The following is a 7,489-nucleotide window of genomic DNA, read 5'->3' on the forward strand; positions in this document are numbered from 1 at the left end:
CTTTAACGTACGAAGAGATGCATTTAATTGAGTGGAACCCATAGAATTATGACTCTTTGAAAAACACAAACTTCAGTTGACTAATGTGCTTCTAGCGGGTTAAATTTGGAAGTAAAGTATTGGTTGGCAATAATAATTTACTATACTTTAAAAGTTGCAGTCCCAAGAAACGTTTCTAAATTTGAGACAGATGGAGTAGTATATTTACCATCATCTCACAGTTCCTATCAATCATGCAAAAAGCACGTTTTATGTATAGTCCCCTATTCCGTTAGCTTTGCTAACATTGCCAGTAATTGAGTTTAAGTAGGACAAATTTGAAACATTAAAATGCAAAGTGTTTGAAATTAAAGTTTAGGTGCAAGAAACGATAATGGTGCATGAATTTGGAATTGCAAAGTGCAATTAGTCCTTTACGTATTGACCAGTATACTATTTGTTTTGTTACTTTCTATTTGACTGTGGTTGACGCAGGTTTCGTGATATGGCCACTTAATTATTTTGTGGAATCTCTTAACTAATCAACAGTAAACATTGACTAAGTCAATTATGAAAATTCAGTAGATGTTACTCCCTCTATCCTCTATCTCATTGAGAATTCCACATTCAAAGTGCCACGTTTTCATGTTTGATCTGTCTCAAAATCTTTGTCACCTACAGAAATTGACAATGAAAATTTTCACACATTTTCATTCCATACTTTTTTTTTTCGAAATGGAATGAAACACACACACACACAAATAATATCAGACACGCAGCAGGCATCAGCAAATCGACCCAAAGGCAACTTAAGCGAGACCATGTAGTACACACGTCCAACCAATTGATACATTTTCATTCCATACACTTACCTTTTTTTTTTTTAATGTTTTAGTGGGCTCAAATATGCACTTATCAAATACAAACATTGCAGTTGATAGTCCGTGACGCCCACATGATACGTAAACAACAATCATGCATGACACTTTCCTCATAAAAAGTTTTGAGACATTTCAGTCTTTTGGATCCCACATATTTTATCACGTTTTGTGGACTTTTTATCATTGAAACACTGGTGAATACATTGACATTCGAGCAGGGTATAACTGCAACTTAAACCCATATCATTTGAAATACTTGCATTATTGATAATAAGTATGAGTCTCCAGACACAACAAACATTTCAGGATAGAAAAGTAAAAATTTTTGAACCGTTTGGTAGGAGGTTGAAAGTTAATCACTAAGATTGGTTCAGTGATTAAAGGATGGTTTTTAGAGTCACTTCCATTATCATATTTAGCATTCAAATCCTATGTAGAGTCTTTTCCACTATCATATTTAGGATTCGAATGCTGTGCTATACAGTTAGGGGGTGGAAAGAGTAAGAAGGATGGGAGGGAGAAAAAAAAGTTTAGAATACAATTATTGAACCGTTTGGTGGGAGGTTGAAAGTTTAGAATCTTAGTCCCCACAGAGATTAGAATTAATGTTTTAATTGGCATTCAAATTAAGGTTTTGTTACTCCGTGCATTTCATGTGCATGTCTACCTCGCAGAAAAGACATCCAAGTTTGGTCAACCGTGAAAAGTATCCAGATTCCAGTGAATATAAGAAACCTGCTCCGAGTATCTCTGAATATAATGATGATAGACATACACCAAAACAAAGAATCATGATAGGTTTGGTATTTTTTATACTACTATTTAAGAACACAAACTTGTCTACATTAGTTCCCACTGACCAAATACTTTAAGTTCTCTTTTCTCAATGATTAAAAAATGGAACCAGTCTAGCTACAAGAGGTAATAGAACAATTTTGGGATACAAAGCGCACAAGTGCAAGAGCAAGGACGAAGAGATGTTATATTTAACATGTATCCTCGTAAATTAACCAACAAATAATCAACTCAAAAAGTTACTTGGCACTGGATCATAACATTATCTAAGTAAAGAGCAACATTTTGTAAAATTCTAGGACTGTTTTTGGCTTGGGATTACCAACATTTGATTAAATCAACTCTTCAAACCCAATTCGTTAGCAAGCTTGCAAGACTTATCTATATTACTGAATCAATTTTACTATGCTTTAGAAGCATCTTTGTCAAGGATTCAGGTGTAGAATTGAACACGTAACGTATTAAATTATCAAGAACTCAACATTTTACTAAAAATAAGTGACAATACATAAACAACGTGAAAATATTTATAAGACACAAGAAGTAACATATTCTTTAGTATCAGAAAAATACAATCACAAGATCCAACTTGTAACATAAGGCCACTGCTTGTATTTTCTTTGACACATAACGAAGTGTATATTTGAGTATTTTTTTTTTTTTTTTTTAAAGTTAATTCACGGTCATCAGACAGACCGAGTCTCTAAACGGCCCCTCACAAAAAAGAAAGGAGAGGCCTCAGCGTCCCTAATTCGCTTTAGTGTCTCTACACTAAAGCAGCATGACAAGACTGCTGCGCGTTGCCCAATTGCGTGTGACACATGTGGTCAAGCTCATTGACCTTAAAGTTAGAAATTTATAACTTTGTCCCTTGAGCTATGTTAATTTCTTGGAAACCCTTCTTATTTTCAGTGTAATTCAGCTGCTAAAATACTTTCAATGAATCTTGGGGCTCGATAATGTGACTGAAATGTTTCTTTAATATTTATTTTATGAATGCAATTCTGTGGTTCGCTAACATTTTTTACGGGCCAAATTTGATGGTTTTAATATGGAGAGGCTGATACATTATTTTGAAATGATTTTTTCCCCAAAAAATTTTTTTTTTTAAACCAAGAAACGTCAATGTTTTTGTTATCGTTTCCAAGTGCCCTAGATATTGGTCAAAAGAAAGCATATGATCCATCTTACTCGTGTTGAAAAGTGCCATATTTTCATATATTTGGGTGTGTATTTTAATTTATTTTTAGTGTCTTTTTTCTTTAATAAGTAGGAGGTGTTAAATTTATAATCTTTTACTTACAATTTCTCCCACCTTACCATCCAATCCAAACCTTCCCCCATGTCTTTTGTGTGTTTGCATCAGATTTGTTAGGGTTTTTACTAAGTTTTCTAGTTAAGTATGGTTTAAGAAGAATGGTCAATCTATTAATGAATTTGGTATTGTTTTCATTATTTATTGTAGGTTTTTACACATTTGAAAATGACATCAAGTTGGGAGAGGTATTGGACAAGGTTGCGAGCGAGAAGCAAGTTGAAAAAGCACGAGAAGGCGCAAAAATGCTCCAATCCCTTGGTCCAACCGGTTCTAAGGGTGAATTAGTCGTAAACTGGTTGGAACTGCCATTGACCTTTTTCACTACATACTTCTGTTTGCAATTTTGATTTCAACGTAGATCTCTCAAGGGTATATATATACTTCATTGAGGCTGGATTAGGGGACCATTGAGGATGGAAGAAGGTGGACAGGAAGCAGGAAAACTTACAACTATGTGCTAAACTTGATATTCTTTTGTTTCATAAATGACACTCCATAAATTTATAGTACAGATTATAGGCTCTTTCTTACTTCTTGTATTTGCATGGGAGTAGTCCCTTCTATTGTGTACATTCTCTTCTGAGTCAATTATGAAAGATTAGGAATTCAAAAAAATAAAAAACCAATCAAAAAAACATTACCTAGGGATTTTTTGGGCATTAGTGCAACATTACCTATTAATAAATCCCTAACTTTGGTCTTTTTTAATTCAATTGTGAAATATGTGTATCCCTCCCCCTTTAGACAGAGATTGTCCTCAAGCTCGAAATGCAGGACACTAGTTGTTGATGAAGCTTTTATCTTCCCAAGATGACTCATCTTCTCCTAAGGGATTCCACTTAATCAGATATTGTATGATAGGTTGAGAATTTTACAGAATGACTCTCCTTTGCAATATTATTTCTGGTTCAAGAAGACAAATCCACAGCATCCCATTCAGGCAATTTGGCATCCACCTTGTCAGTAACCCCTATCTTTCTTTTTAATAGGGAAGCATGAAATATACGGTGAACTACGGCTCCTGGAGGCAATTTGAGTTTATAAGCCACTTGATCAGTCCTTTCCAAGATTTGCCAAAATACTTTGAAGACAGTTTCAAATTCCTCCTAACTGCTACGGTCTACTGCTTGTATGTTTGTAGTTTGAGGAAAACCCAATCGCCCATCTGGAAATCTCTCTCAATCTTGTGTCAATTTATGTAATGTTTCATTCTTTTTTGGACTTTAGCTATGTTTTCTTTGATGGAAGATAGCACCTGAAGTCTATTCTGTACCATAGAAGCTACAGCTAGAATTGCAGTATCATGGAAAGGTCCTAGAGGGGAATGCCTGGGTTTATATCCATATAGCTCCTCAAATGGAGTCAACTTTAAGCTAGTATGGAAGTTAGAGTTACACCAAAACTCTGCAAGAGAAATCCAGCTACTCCAATGTTGGGGATGTTCACAACACATACACCTGAGGTAGTTCTACAAACATTGATTGACTCTCTCACTTTGTGCATATGATTGTGGATGATAGGAGGATGTGTAGTGAAGTTCAGTTCCCACTATTTTGAATACTAGCAAACAACTTATCTCTATCTGAAATAAGTGTTTCTAGAAGACCATTGAGTTTATAAATATTATCAATGAACACTACAGGTCTATAGCCACCTGCTTGGCTGAAAAAGGATGCATGAGAGGTATGAAGTGATCAAATTTTATCAAACGATCCACAATGACCAGGATAGTGCGCGCCATAGCCTCTGGATATAGGTAATTGCTCTATGAAGTCCATTGTTATCTGAGACCATGCCTAAGATGGGATAGGAATGGGTTGCAGAAGTCCAGGATAGGATACATTCTCACTTTTGTTCCTTTGACTCAAGTCGCATGATCTAACCAACTGCAATACAGTCTGTTTCATTTGAGGCCAATAGAGCAATGATTTGACTTTTTGTAGGTAGCTCCTCTGTCCTGAATGTCCTCCCACTACAGAGGAGTGAAGTGCCCTAATCAACTTAAGCCTGATTTCATTAGCAGACCCCACATACAGCTTATCTTTGTACATGAGTATACCATTTTCCAGGCAATAGTCTCGATTAGAGCTGAGATCTAGTAACGAATGGGAAATAATTTCCTGTGCTACCCTATCCCCATCTTAACTATCCAGCAATTCATTCATCCAAGACTGGTTGTGCCGTAGTTATACTACACATCCTTCCTTGAGAGATCATTATTTTTGTCACTCCTCCATTCTCCTCTCCTAGATAAGGCATCTGCTACTCCACTGTTACAAGCCTTATTGTACTGGATTTCATAATCCAATCCTAATAGCTTTGTCGGCCACTTGTGTTGCAAGAGGTAGGTCAATCCTTATGATGAAATGGTGGCCAATTAGATACTTGAGGGCCTGATGATCAATCCTTATGATGAAATGGTGGCCAATTAGATAATGCTTCCATTTAGCTACAGCATATACCAGGGCTAGCAATTCTTTTTCATAAACTGATAGCCCCAGATTTTGTGGTGAAAGAGCTTTGCTGAGGTAGGCTATGGGTGCCCTTCTTGCATCAAAACTGCCCCAATCCCTATACCACATGCATCAGTTTCAATCATAAAGGAAGTACAAAGTTGGGCATCTGTAGTCATTTCCATTTTGGCATCTCAAATGTTGCCTGAGCATTACTGCCTCATAGAAAACCATCTTGCTTGAGTAATTGGGTCAAGGATTTGATATTATCCCATAGTTTTTTACAAATTTGTGATATTAACTAGACAACCCCAAGAAACTCAGTTTTTTCATAGACTTTGAGATTGGCCATGACACAATGCAATCAATCTTAGAGGCTTCCATGCTCGTTTAAGATTCAGAGATGACATGTCCTAAGTATTAGCTACTTGCTTCTCAATTTCATTGTTGTCAGAGTGGGGATACCTGTAGGGCTTGAGTTTGAAGGGTTCAGCATTGGCTTTGAGGGTAATCTGATGGTCTAGTTCTCCTTCTAGTGATAAATCTTGAGGTGTGGCAAACACCTCTGGAAATCTCTACAACTTAGCCTTGATCTCTTCAAGAGTCTCTTGAGCCTTGTCATTAATTGTATTCAACCGTTCTATATCACAGCATCTAGTTTTCTATTGTACAGAAGTTCTGAGGTCATGCCTCTAACCAACTCCATGACTAGGTGGTTGATGAATCCTTGCAAGTGCATCGTGACCCTTTACAATTGAGAGCAATACTCAATTCCTGAAAATCAAATGTAATGGGACTAAATGACACATCCAATCCACTCCCAAGATTACATCCCAGCTCTAAGCTCCATGATCCTTAAATCAAAATGAAATTTATAGTCCTGGATCAACCAAGACACTCTTGGATAGATTGCTCCACTTGTGACAGTAGGGAGACCATTTGGAAGCGCAGTTCTAAAAATTTGACCAACCCATAATGGATAAAACTATCTGTACTTCCTATATCTACCAGAATTTTCACTAGAAACCCGTCCGTATCACCAAGTAATACTGTGGATTTTCTCTTCATAGCGCCTGACATAGCATTTAAAGATACTTTTGCTAGATCTCACGTTCTATCCATGTGCTCATCCTGGTCTCCTATAGCATCCATAAATTCTCCATCATCCTCTTTATAACATAACAAAAAATTTAGATGCCCCAACTTGTATTGGTGCCCTGCACCAAATTTCTCCCCATGTTTGAAACACTGGCCATGGTTATGCTTGTATTGGACCTCCTCTGCTGAAATTTTTTTGGCATCCTGATAAGCATTTCCTTTTTTCTCTTTTGGAGGTTTGGAGCTACTGCTGGGATCTTGTATGAACCAGAGCCATTTGGATGACATGCACCATGTTTGTATAAGCCAAACTTGGGCTCTAACATTGATTTCCCTGAATTCTTGGATTGTTGATGTTGCAATTCCAATTAATGCTCCTGTAATTTAGCTATTTCGAATACCTTGGATAAGGTATCAGGCTTGGACATCTTAACCATAGGTTTTACCTGCTCCTTCAACCCACTGATAAAGTTGGATATAAAATATGATTCATTTAACTGGGAATTCTTGATTAGCATTTTGGTCTTTAATTCTTCAAATTTTTCTTGGTATTCCTCAACAGTTCCCTTCGATTGCAATTTATTGAATTCCTCCACTACATCACGGCTTCCAATTAACCCAAACCTCTCACTCAATAACCCCCCAAATTGTGACCAAGACAAATGGGTTTTTCAAGTTTAACCCTTGAAACAAATTTTTTGCTTTCCATTTGATATGAAAATAGCCAACCTTGTGACGAAACCCATAAAAGACAAGTCCAAGGATCTAAAAATTGGTATCGAATTTGGAAGCGAAAGACCTCAACCCGTTAATCACATGATTAAAAATCTTTGGTATAGATAAAAGACGCCACAATCTAATGTGTTTCTAGATTAATAAATCAGATTTGAATACCTAAGAACAAGTCTAAGATATTCAAGAAAACTTGCAAAAAACCAAAATTTTACTTCTTGTTATTAATGCAT

The sequence above is a fragment of the Coffea eugenioides genome, chromosome 10 (assembly GCF_003713205.1).
Source record: "Coffea eugenioides isolate CCC68of chromosome 10, Ceug_1.0, whole genome shotgun sequence".
NCBI classification, from domain to species: Eukaryota; Viridiplantae; Streptophyta; class Magnoliopsida; order Gentianales; family Rubiaceae; genus Coffea; species Coffea eugenioides.